Here is an 11,180-nt window from a genome sequence, read left to right as displayed (position 1 = left end):
AAACCTGGTTCTCACCATTATCATCACTGTGAGACAGCTGTTTGGGTTTCTGGGAAGCAGTTAGGAAGGAACCAATCTTCATTGGTTGATGCTACGGTCTAGTAGCGGAATCCGGAAAGCTAGAAAAGAAAAAGGTTCGGCGCAACCTCGTTGGAGCAAGAAGCTTGGAGGGCTTAGGTGCACTGGGTAGATTAGGCTTGGAGGGTCTATTGCTGTCCATGTATCCCAACTGTATTTTCTAGTGGATTGTTTACCGCTTGGAGGGCGACGGAGAGGTTTTACGCCGAGGGCTTCGGTTTCCTCTTCAATAACACATCGCGTGTTGTCTTTGTGTTTGCATCTTCCTTCCTCTCTATCTTTGCCTTTTTATTATCTGCTATGGATTTTATTTTGTTATGACTTAGATAGTTTTTAACCAATTTCATATTATAGCATATGTTAAGTTTCCGCACACTAGTTGTTTGACATATTGCTTGAATTGGTTAAGTTGTAATTTGGGGGTCTAAACGTTCAAAGGTGTTTTTACATGTTTTTGAACTTTCATACTTCTTCTCTCTTCCGTCCATAGATCCCAAATGTTAGTCACAGAAGCTACATGTACTATACAAATACAAGATTTTTTCCCAACATACCTATCAAGGGTTACATAAGCAGATGAACATAACATATTCATACATCAACGTTTTGTTGGGACAGCATCTTCTGCCGAATAGACTTAATATGTCATGATTTTATAAAGTATAATTAGAAGGATAATTCAAAAAGTAAAAAATAAAGATGACATCAAAATTTACTTGCAAAACCCAACAGTGGATGAGATACTTATCAGAGTCATGTGACCCAAGGCCTGTCCTAATCCTTTACTAACATATAGCTGACATGACCCTTCGGTGAGAGCCAGTAAATTTCACATCATAGTAGCTTTCCATTTCTTTTTTTTTTTGAGAAACCCCTAAGTGGGGAATATTATTAATGAATGAACTGAAGATCAACATTATAGACATCAACCGTGTCTGGAGGAACAGACTCCATCCAAACATCTAAAGTATTAGACAATGCTCTTCTAGCCAACTTGTGGGCTAGACCATTACTTTGTCTTTTAACATGCTGAAAAGAAATACAACTAAAAAAAGAGCTAAGAAACTTTATGTCATGAAGAATATGCCCAAACTCGGAGTGATCCATACCATTGCCATTGATGGCGTTAATAATGTTTTCTGAGTCACCTTCAACAACCACACTGTGGAAATCCAACTCTCTTGCAAACCATAGGGCTCGACATGCCGCTAGCACTTCCACCATCTCTACCGAAATAGGTAGCGGAATCTGTTGTGACAAAGCAGCCATAGCTAATCCATTTTCATTACGGATTATAACACCTAAACCAGCAGTATTTTCTTCAACAGAGAGTGCACCATCGAAGTTGATTTTTAGCAGTCCCGTTGGAGGAGGGCGCCACCTTACTGATCTGGCAGTTCTGGGGATTGCTTCATGCGTGGGTCGGAGTTGGTTATACTCCTGGAGAGCTCTTTGTGCCAAGGAGGTAATTTGGTCAAGTGGCGCCGTTGCTTCCTGCATGCGTAACTTGTTTCTGCGCATCCAAATTAAGGATGACGTCCAAGCAAACAGAGGGAAGCGAGACCAGTCCTGTTGAGCGACTTTAATAACCTCCAGAAAGTTTGATGCTGAGACGGAAGCTTCTCTTAAATTCTCGAAGTTGGCCCGCCAAACCGAATCTAACTGAGGGCAAGTCCAAAGGGCATGAAGAGTATCTTCAGGTCCGGCATTGCACTGAAGGCACATGTTCTCTGATAGAAGCTTACGGCGAAAAAGATTCACTCTTGAAGGGAGCGAATCATTTCCAGCACGCCACAAGAGATGTCGTACCCTGTTTGGCACCTCCACTTGCCAAATTTTTTTCCAAGTAGACTTCGCATCTTCTGAAACAGAATAGTTAGGGTCACGATCACTTGTGTGTTCCGTGTCCATTAAAAGCTTGTAACCGGACTTCACAGAGTAGATCCCATTAAGGTTTCTTGGCCAGAATATCTTATCCCATCTGTGAGAAAAGCTCAGTGGAATAGCTTTGATAGCAGCAGCCTCCTCTGGTAGGAACTTCCTGTCAACTTCAGTGTCTCTCCAACAGCATCGGTCTTGGTCAATCAGCGATACCACCAATTCAGCTGGATTATTGTCTAAGATGGGAGAGCTTACTCTACCATTCTCAGCTGTTGGCAGCCAACTATCTTGGTAGATGCGGACTAAAGAGCCATCACCAATTCTCCATCTCATACCACGCAAAATGACTTCGCGCCCTTTTAAAAGGCTTCTCCATGCATAGGATCCATTTTTCTCCTTGGCATCAAAAATTGAACCATGGGGGAAAAATTTTGCCTTAAAAAATCTGAGAAATAGGGAGTCCTCCTCAGTGGCCAATCTCCATACTTGTTTGGCCAGTAGCGCATCGTTGAATTTTTGTAGATCCCTAAAACCCATACCACCTTCATTTTTTTCCCTACACAACTTACTCCATTTAACCCAATGCACCTTCCTCCTTTCACCCCTTTGACCCCACCAAAATTTACGGATCATAATTTCAATCTCATTGCATAAAATGCTGGGAAGTTTAAAGCAACTCATAGAGAAAGCTGGGATTGCTTGGATCACAGCTTTCAAAAGAATCTCCCTGCCGACTTGGGATAGTAGTTTCTCCTTCCACCCTTTCATTTTTGCCCACACTCGCTCCTTTATGTATTGGAAGCTAGCCTTCTTTCTACGACCCACAAAAGAGGGGAGACCCAAGTACTTCTCATATTGTTTGACCTCCGGAACACCTAGTAGTGAAATAATAGCCTCTTGTACACCTTGGTTCACATTTTTACCAAAAAATAGCGTGGTTTTGTCTCTATTCAGTTGCTGCCCAGATGCCTTTTCATAAGTCAAGAGGATGTCTTGAATATGTTGACATTCTTGAATAGAGGCCCTACAGAAGAGTAGACTGTCATCTGCAAAAAATAAATGCGTTAGTCTTGGCCCATTTCTACAAATGGAGATGCCCCTGATATCACCAGCAACCACAGCTTGATTCAATAATCCATGAAGACCTTCAGTACAAAGGATAAAGAGATAGGGTGAGAGGGGATCACCCTGTCTAATACCTCTGCTCGGGTTGATTGTACCTGAAGGTTCCCCATTAATCAAAATGGAATAAGAGACAGTGGTAATACACTCCATCATCAAAGCCACCCATTTCTCACGGAAACCCAACTTTCTCAAAAGCTCTTCCATAAAGCTCCATTCCACTCGATCATAAGCTTTACTCATGTCAAGTTTAAGGGCCATAAAGCCTGTTTTACCCGATTGATGGTTTTTCATATAGTGGAGAGTTTCAAAGGCCATCAATATATTATCAGTGATTACCTTCCCTGCCTGGAAGGCACTCTGATTTTCAGAAACGAGGTAAGGTAATACTTTTTTCAATCGATTGGCTAGCACTTTAGACAACAATTTGTAAATGACATTACATAAGCTAATTGGTCTAAATTCAGAAATAAGCTCAGGACTCTTAACTTTAGGGATAAGGGTCACAAAAGTATGATTAAGATTAGGAGGGATACGACAATTATTGAGACAATCAAGTACAGCAAAAGTAACATCATCACCCACCACAGACCAAAAAGATTGGAAGAAAATGGGAGGCATACCATCCGGGCCCGGTGCTGTTAAAGGTTCCATGTTTTTTAAAGCAAGATCAACTTCCTCCCTCGTGAAAACTTTAGTAAGCTCCTGGTTCATGTCCGCTGTCACTTTAGGTTCTACAGCTTCCATAACCTTGTGCATATCAGAGGGGTTTGATGAAGAGAACAAGGATTCATAATACCTTATTACAATCTCTGCAACTTGACTGTCTGAGGTGCACCATTCATTAGCACTATTCTTCAGTCCCTTGATACTATTCCTTCTGTACCTATGCGAAGCCCTGTTGTGGAAGTACCGGGTGTTTCTATCCGAAGATTTGAGGAAAAAGGATCGAGCCCTCTGCTGCCACATCAAGTTTTCTTTTTCTAGTAGCTCATTCACCTCTAACTGTATGGCCCTCACACTGTCTAAATCAACCCCAGTAGCTGCTGCCCATTCAGCCTTAATCAAGTCCCTAGTTTTCTCCTCCAATTGCCGCCTAATGCTGCCAAATGAGTGCCTACTCCATTCAGAAAGCCGTAACCCACAGTTTCTAATTTTTTGAGACACCCTAGGCATTGTGCTGTCAACTAAAGACTCACCCCAAGTAGCTTTTACCGTCTCCCCACAATCCGCCTCCCTTAGCCACATTTGCTCGAACCGGAAAGGTTTGTTACGACCAGCTGTGATACCTTCCGGTTTAATAATAATTGGGTTATGATCTGAAGAATGGGCTCTAACATGTTGCACTCGAGTTGCTGGATTTAGTTCCAACCATGCCGTATTAGCGAAAGCCCGGTCTAACCGTTCTAGCACCATACCTCCTGATCGTTTGCCTCTCCAAGTGAATTTGTGTCCACAGTACCCCAAGTCAACCAGCTCACATTCATCCACAATGTCACGAAAAGCTTGCATCTCAGCTTCTCTTCTTGGCAAACCTCCAAGTTTCTCATGCCCCCTTAGAATTTCATTGAAGTCACCGGCGCAAATCCAAGGAAGGCTAAATTTTTGATTCAAACCACGTAGCAAGTCCCATGTTTCTGATTTCCTACTAGTTTCTGGAATTCCATACACCCCCGTGAACCTCCAAGCATCCTCCTTATCCTTGTTTATGATGGCGTCAATATGATTGAGAGACGCCGAATCGACATCGATATCAACTGAGTTTTTCCATAGGAGAGCTAAACCACCTGCTCTAGTGATGCGGCCTACCACCCAAACCTCATCAAACTGTAATTCGTCACAAAGTTTCCTCAGCCTAGCTTCATCTGCCCACGTCTCGGCCAGGAACAGGACAAAGGGGTCTTGCGCTCGCACAAATTTTGCAAGCTCCTGAACGGTGCGTTGGTTCCCAAGCCCCCGCACGTTCCAACATACCAGACTCATGGCTCTCGGCGGGGCTGGATATCAGCCCTCGCCGTTGGATAATCGTTATCGGATTCAAAGCTTGCATCCTGAGCCCTGCGTTTCTGTACTGGTTGATCATGTGTTGAGGACGAGCTGCTACGTTTACCAAGTAAGTCGCATAGCGAAACTGTGTCCTGGGGGGTAATGGGCCTATTAATCCTAGTCCATTTAGTGGGCTTGCAAGTGAATACTGACGGGATCAGGTTCGGCCCATTTGAGGAAGGATTGGAGGACGTAGCATGGGAGTTTAAGTTTTTGTGCGTTGCGAGTACGTCAGAGCTCTCCTCTGTATCAATACTCGGATTTAAATCCGCAAAATCCTCTTTTCCGTTATCCTCGCTTAATTGCACTGAGTTATTCACGGGATTGCAATCACGCCGAGTTAAGGGAGTAGTAACGTCTGCATTAAATGGTATCCCCTGTTTTTCGCTACCGGTTTCAGGGGACTCCGTGACTGGTGGATGAGGTGATGGAATCTCCCTCGTCGCTGGTGGCTTGCTACTGCTCATGGATGATGCTTTGCCTTGATCCTTTTTCCTCCCCTCAAAAAAACCCGGGACATGTACTACATTCTTACTGGACTGGTAAACCGGCTTCGCACGAATACTAGAGTCGTAGTTCTTTTTACTTGCATCCAAGCTCCCTTCGCTATGCACCCAGACCTCACAATCTTTATCGTCATGATCCAGCCGACCGCACCAATAGCACAAGTTTGGCAGTCTTTCATACCTAAAGGAAATCCAGATTTTTTTCCCGTTTTCAAGAGTTACAACTCTTCCACGGCACAGGGGTTGGGTCACGTCCACGATCACTCTTACCCGAATGAAGCCTTCACCCCCAAAGTCTTTTTTACCCGTCGATTTCACCACCTTACCAATTTTTGAGCAAATTTCTTCTGCTGTGTCTGTGTCCATGTATCCCAACGGGATGTTGTGCACTTGTACCCAAAAAGTTGCTTCATTCAGAGCATAATCCTCACTGACCGTATTCTTGTTGTAACGTTGAAACACTACTAGGTGTTTGTCAAAGCTCCATGGTTCGTTCTGCAGTATTCTCTCCACATCCGGTTTATTGTCAAAAATAAACAAGAGCTTGTGATCCCCTAAATTCCGTATCTGGAATCCATTTTGTGATCTCCACAAAGGAGAGAAGGTTCTTGCTACCGCATTGATATTCAGAGCTCTACTAGTTAGAAATCTAGCTACCAGAGAGAACTCTTCTTTCGGGCCCTTCTTCGTAAGTGGCATATTATCGTCTTCTCTATCCATTAGCGAGAGACTATTCCATCCTTGAGTGATTTCGTCCATTCTTGATAGACGCCACCACCAAAAGTTAATCGCTCACACTGTTTCCCCACCCCTGAAAAAAAAAAAAAACCCCACTAGCCCTAACAATACACTTGGTAAAGTAGGGGACAAAACTTACCTTTCTAGAAAGGTACTTCAATTCTACTCTCGTTTGTCCAGAAGGGTTTTTGGGAGCCTATCTTTCCAAACGAGAGAGAAACCTCAACCTTGCTTTCCATTTCTTTTCTTTTTACTATTAAATAGTACATCCCCACCCAAAAAAAAATTCTCTAACAAAAACAGTATTATTAATTTGAATAGAACGTAAGACTGATTATTTAAATTTTTTTAGATTTTATTTCAGTTTTTTAATTTTATTTTTGTTCATTTCAATTATTTAATTTTTAAATTTATTTAATTAAGATTTTTTTATCAACTTTTGTTATATGTTATAGTTAATTTTTCTTCAAATTTATTAACTTAAAAAAATTCAATTAATAATTAAAAAATATTTTTCAAATTTTTTTTTCAAAAATTTTTAACAAAAAATAATAAAAATACTTTAATTGAATAAATATAAAACTTTTTTTTAGAATGGAATAAATATGAAACTTAAATAACCGAAATTTACATAACTGAAATGAATGAAACTATTAGGGAATTGAAATAAAATCCGAGAAAAATTAGAGTGTCATTTTCACAGCCTACTAATTTTGTTTCCTCATACAAACAGTGCTGTATAGGCCTTTTCGTTCCAAAGCCGATTTTCCTAGGATTCTCTTTATGCACTATTTTTGGGTCCAAAACCCAACATGACCCTTCTCTGACTCCCTAACCCAACCCATGCGACTTAAAAAGTAAAAAAGACCCCACGGGCCTGATATTCCAACACCCAATGGAATCCACAGAGAAAACGACAGGTGCGTGGGCTGACTGGTGAAAGATTTCGCGGGTTTTATTGAGTGGGAAGCTTTGGGGGGTGTGTGGTTGGCGATGCAAAACCTCGGCTTTTGTGCGTCACCTAGATAGAGCTGGTGAGAACTAGATCTGCCCTGTAATGCAATACCATCCACCATGTTACCGGTTCAACTTTTTATTGTGTTTAGTTTTGGTTTAATTTGTAAGGGTCCGGTTAACATGTGCCCTTAGGGTACACATTAAGCTTTCTGTTTTTGGAAACATTTTCTCGGGAATTGAAAAAGCTGTCATTACTTTTTCAATTCTCGAGAAAATTTTTCTAAAAACAGAAAGGTTAATGTGTGCCCTTAGTAAAATCCAATTTGTAATATTATTTTTAGTTTTGTAGGCCTTCACGTGACTAGCCTGACCACTATCTGAAAGGGCAGCTCTAATTTAGCTTTTTATGTTCACTTGTTAGCCCCTGCTCACCTCTGCTCCACGTTTTTATCTAGCTTTTTTATAGAAATAAATTTTAGCTTTTATTTTTTATCTTTCATTATTTATGTACATTTTAATCTTATAATATCCTAAAAAATGGTTAATATTAGTTTATTTAGGAAGCTGAAAAATGGGAAAAACTGAAAAAATAGACAATAGGAAGCTTTTTAGAAGCTCAATTTGTGTACAATTACCCAAAATGTAAGTTTTATTTTAAAAAAACCATAGATTAATGTTTTTTTAAAATAATAATCCCACTTTTTTTAATAGAAAACTATTAAATTCATTATTTTATATAATAGTAATAATATATATAAATATATATATATATTAGTAGTAATTCTAAAACGGTGTTCAAAACGGTACTTGAAATTGACCAGTACCGAAATATTTCATTTCAATGAACAAACCGAAATGGTTCCGAAATGATATTCATAACATTGGTAGCTACTACTGTAAGAATTTTGGGGATAGAGTAGGAAATAAATGGAGGGGACATGACATCCGCTGTACAGGTGAGGGCCAAGATAATTTTTTTTTAATATATATAACTTTATTTTCCTCAATTATATTTTTTTTATTGTAAAATGTGCTATTATATCTGTAAAATATTTGATAGAGTTTCGCACCAAACATATTAGAATCTATCTCTTTTTACCCGTTATGTGATAATTAAGAAGTTGTTGACTCATTAAAAAAAAATCTTGTCACTAAAACAACACATAAAACGTCTCTTTAGTTGCCACATAATAGGTTAGAGAAAGAGATATTCAAATATGCTTGTAACTTAACTTATTCTTCCAAGTTTTGCATTAGTTTTTGAAAATTGCATTAGTTCAACTGAAAGGTTTTTGTACTAACTTTAGTATAAAAATAGATTATTTGTGTAAGGATTCAATTTGTAACGATCTCAAATTGGTGTTGGGTTCGAACGTTAAAGGCCCAAACAATAAATTTGTAGAGAGTAGGCTAAAAGGCTAGATCTTGGTGAACGGATAGTCATTAGTCATGGTGTTCATGATGATTGCACAGAGGTGAATTGAGCTTGTCTAAGAAGACTTTCTCTCCAGCACGGCCTGAGTGGCTTCGGTAATTGGACCTCGTCTAAGGAGCTTAATGTTCTTATTATTCCTTTTACACTAGGTTACAATAGTCCAAGAGACAATACATAATGCTCTTTCTTTTTCCCCCCTACCTTCCCGTGGATGAATTCTTACATAATATAGCCTCTCTCAGTTGATCCTGACCTTCTATCTGTTGATCAAGCAGGTAACTACTCGAGTGAAAACAAATTTATCTAGATATAGATCTTAGAGTCTATAGGTATTATTAAACAATGCTCAAGGTGTTTAAAGTTAAGATTCAAGAACATACAAGCTGCAGGAATAAGATTTTATAATCTGTCTGGTTCGATCAATCGAAAGACAGGCTCGATCGATCGAAAGTCGTATCTGCAAAATTTTAATTAAGCCCAAATAGCAGTTCAAGCCCATTAAGGATTAGGGTTTCTAATCTACTTCTCCCAATATACAAAGGAAACCCTAAGCACGTTTTTATGTGGCTTTTCAGAGAGAAAAGAGTGTGTCTCTTTTGTATTTAGGGTTTTGTTCCTAAAAAACTCTCTTATGTCTTCTACACGTGCTATTCCTTGAAGAATCTCAAGATCCGGTATTGTAGAAGTTGCTGCCTTCTCTTGCCATCAAAGGTGTTGATGATCTAAACCTTCAAGGGTGGTCTTGGAGTCACAAACAGGAGAGTTTGTGTTGGTAAACCTTTGAGTAGGATCTCAAAGTCACAAACGGGGGAGTTTGTGTTTTGCAAAGGCCAAAGAAAGAAGGAGTCCGTGGATTCGGAGCTTGCACGTGATTGTGTCAGTAAGTTCTACTGGTTGGTAGCAATAAGAAGTCGAGCGTGGGAGCTTGTAAGTCTTATTGTATGAATTTCGATTCTTTCTAGTGGATTTGCTTTTTACCTTGAAGATAGCTAGGTTAAATCCTCCCTAGGTTTTTTACCGGTTTGGTTTCCTAGGTTATCATATCGTTATGTTATTTATTTTCCGCTGTTATACATTGATATGATATATTTATGTTAACCTTTTGACTGAGTGGAGAAAACAGTAGAAGCAGCAATCCCTTGCCGCCTACAGGAAGGAAGCTTTAAGTAAGTAGAGACTGCAGGAGTAGCAAACTAGTCACATGTCTTCTCATTCTCTCAACTCAATGGTATGAATGAGCAGCAATCCCTTGCCCCTTGGTCCCACTGGCCATGAATTTTGATCGGAATACAATTTTGACATTTTTGCCGAAAATTTGAAGATAACATATATACTAGTCTGCGAAAGAAACGGAAAAATCTTTTGCTAAAAAAGAAAAAAAAAAGGCCAAATTTTATACAAAAAATACCCCCAACTTCTAAACCGTAATGATGTGCTGGTTAACATTTGCTTTATGTAATTTGATGGAGTCCCTATTCACCAATAAAAAATATTAACCACTCCCAATACGTCAAACCGTAATGATATGCTGTCACATCATAATTATAATAAAAAATTATATAATCTTAGACATTTTGAATGGCATTGATGAGCTAGAGAGAGACCCATAATTTTTCTTTACCGTTTTAAAAAAAAAAAAATGCAAATAACAAGACAGTAATATTATTAGACAAGAACGATGAGAAAAGTAGCCTCCTGACACACGTTGGTGTGTGATAAGAAATTAGGAATCAAAGCTCTCTAGGCCTTTTTCGTTGCCTATAATCTCCTTAGAAGTGCCAGTTAGAGATTTTGTCATATGCACATGTCATGCTCTTTGATTCCTGATTTCTTATCACATCAACGTGTGCCAGGAGGCCAGAAAGGAAATCAGTAAACAACTGAATCCAGCGAAGATTCTAAATAGAAATCTGTTCATCTTTCTCGGGCAGTGAGAAAGAATGGACAGGAGCTTCAAAAGATAATCCTAAGCTCTATTTTTTTTTTTCTTTTTTCCTTCTCTCTATTTTTTTTTTGCTGAAACCTAAGCTCTTCTTTTGTGGCAGGAAAGTACTAGTTCTTTACCTGAGTATCAACTATTGACTTGATGCTGACTTTGGAGTGCGTATGCGTTTTCAGATTCTGCGTTTTCGGTTTTTTTTTTTTTTTTTTCTTTTCCTGTACGTAAACAGTGATATTACATGATTTACTGTATGGGGACAAAAAAATCACTGTTTTTCTACTGTTTACATCACTGAATATGCAAAAAAACAAACATTAAAAATAGACTTATGAAACTATTCACACAAGAAAAAACTATTTTTTTATAATATTTTTAATTTTCTATTTTAACAACAATAAATTTAATTCAAACTGACCCATTAAATAAAGCAAGTATCATTAATTAACTTTTGTAAAAAGATGTAGATGATAATTGG

This window comes from Quercus lobata, unplaced genomic scaffold, assembly GCF_001633185.2.
Source record: "Quercus lobata isolate SW786 unplaced genomic scaffold, ValleyOak3.0 Primary Assembly Scq3eQI_34, whole genome shotgun sequence".
Lineage (NCBI taxonomy): Eukaryota > Viridiplantae > Streptophyta > Magnoliopsida > Fagales > Fagaceae > Quercus > Quercus lobata.
Note: the sequence above shows the minus strand (reverse complement) of the source record.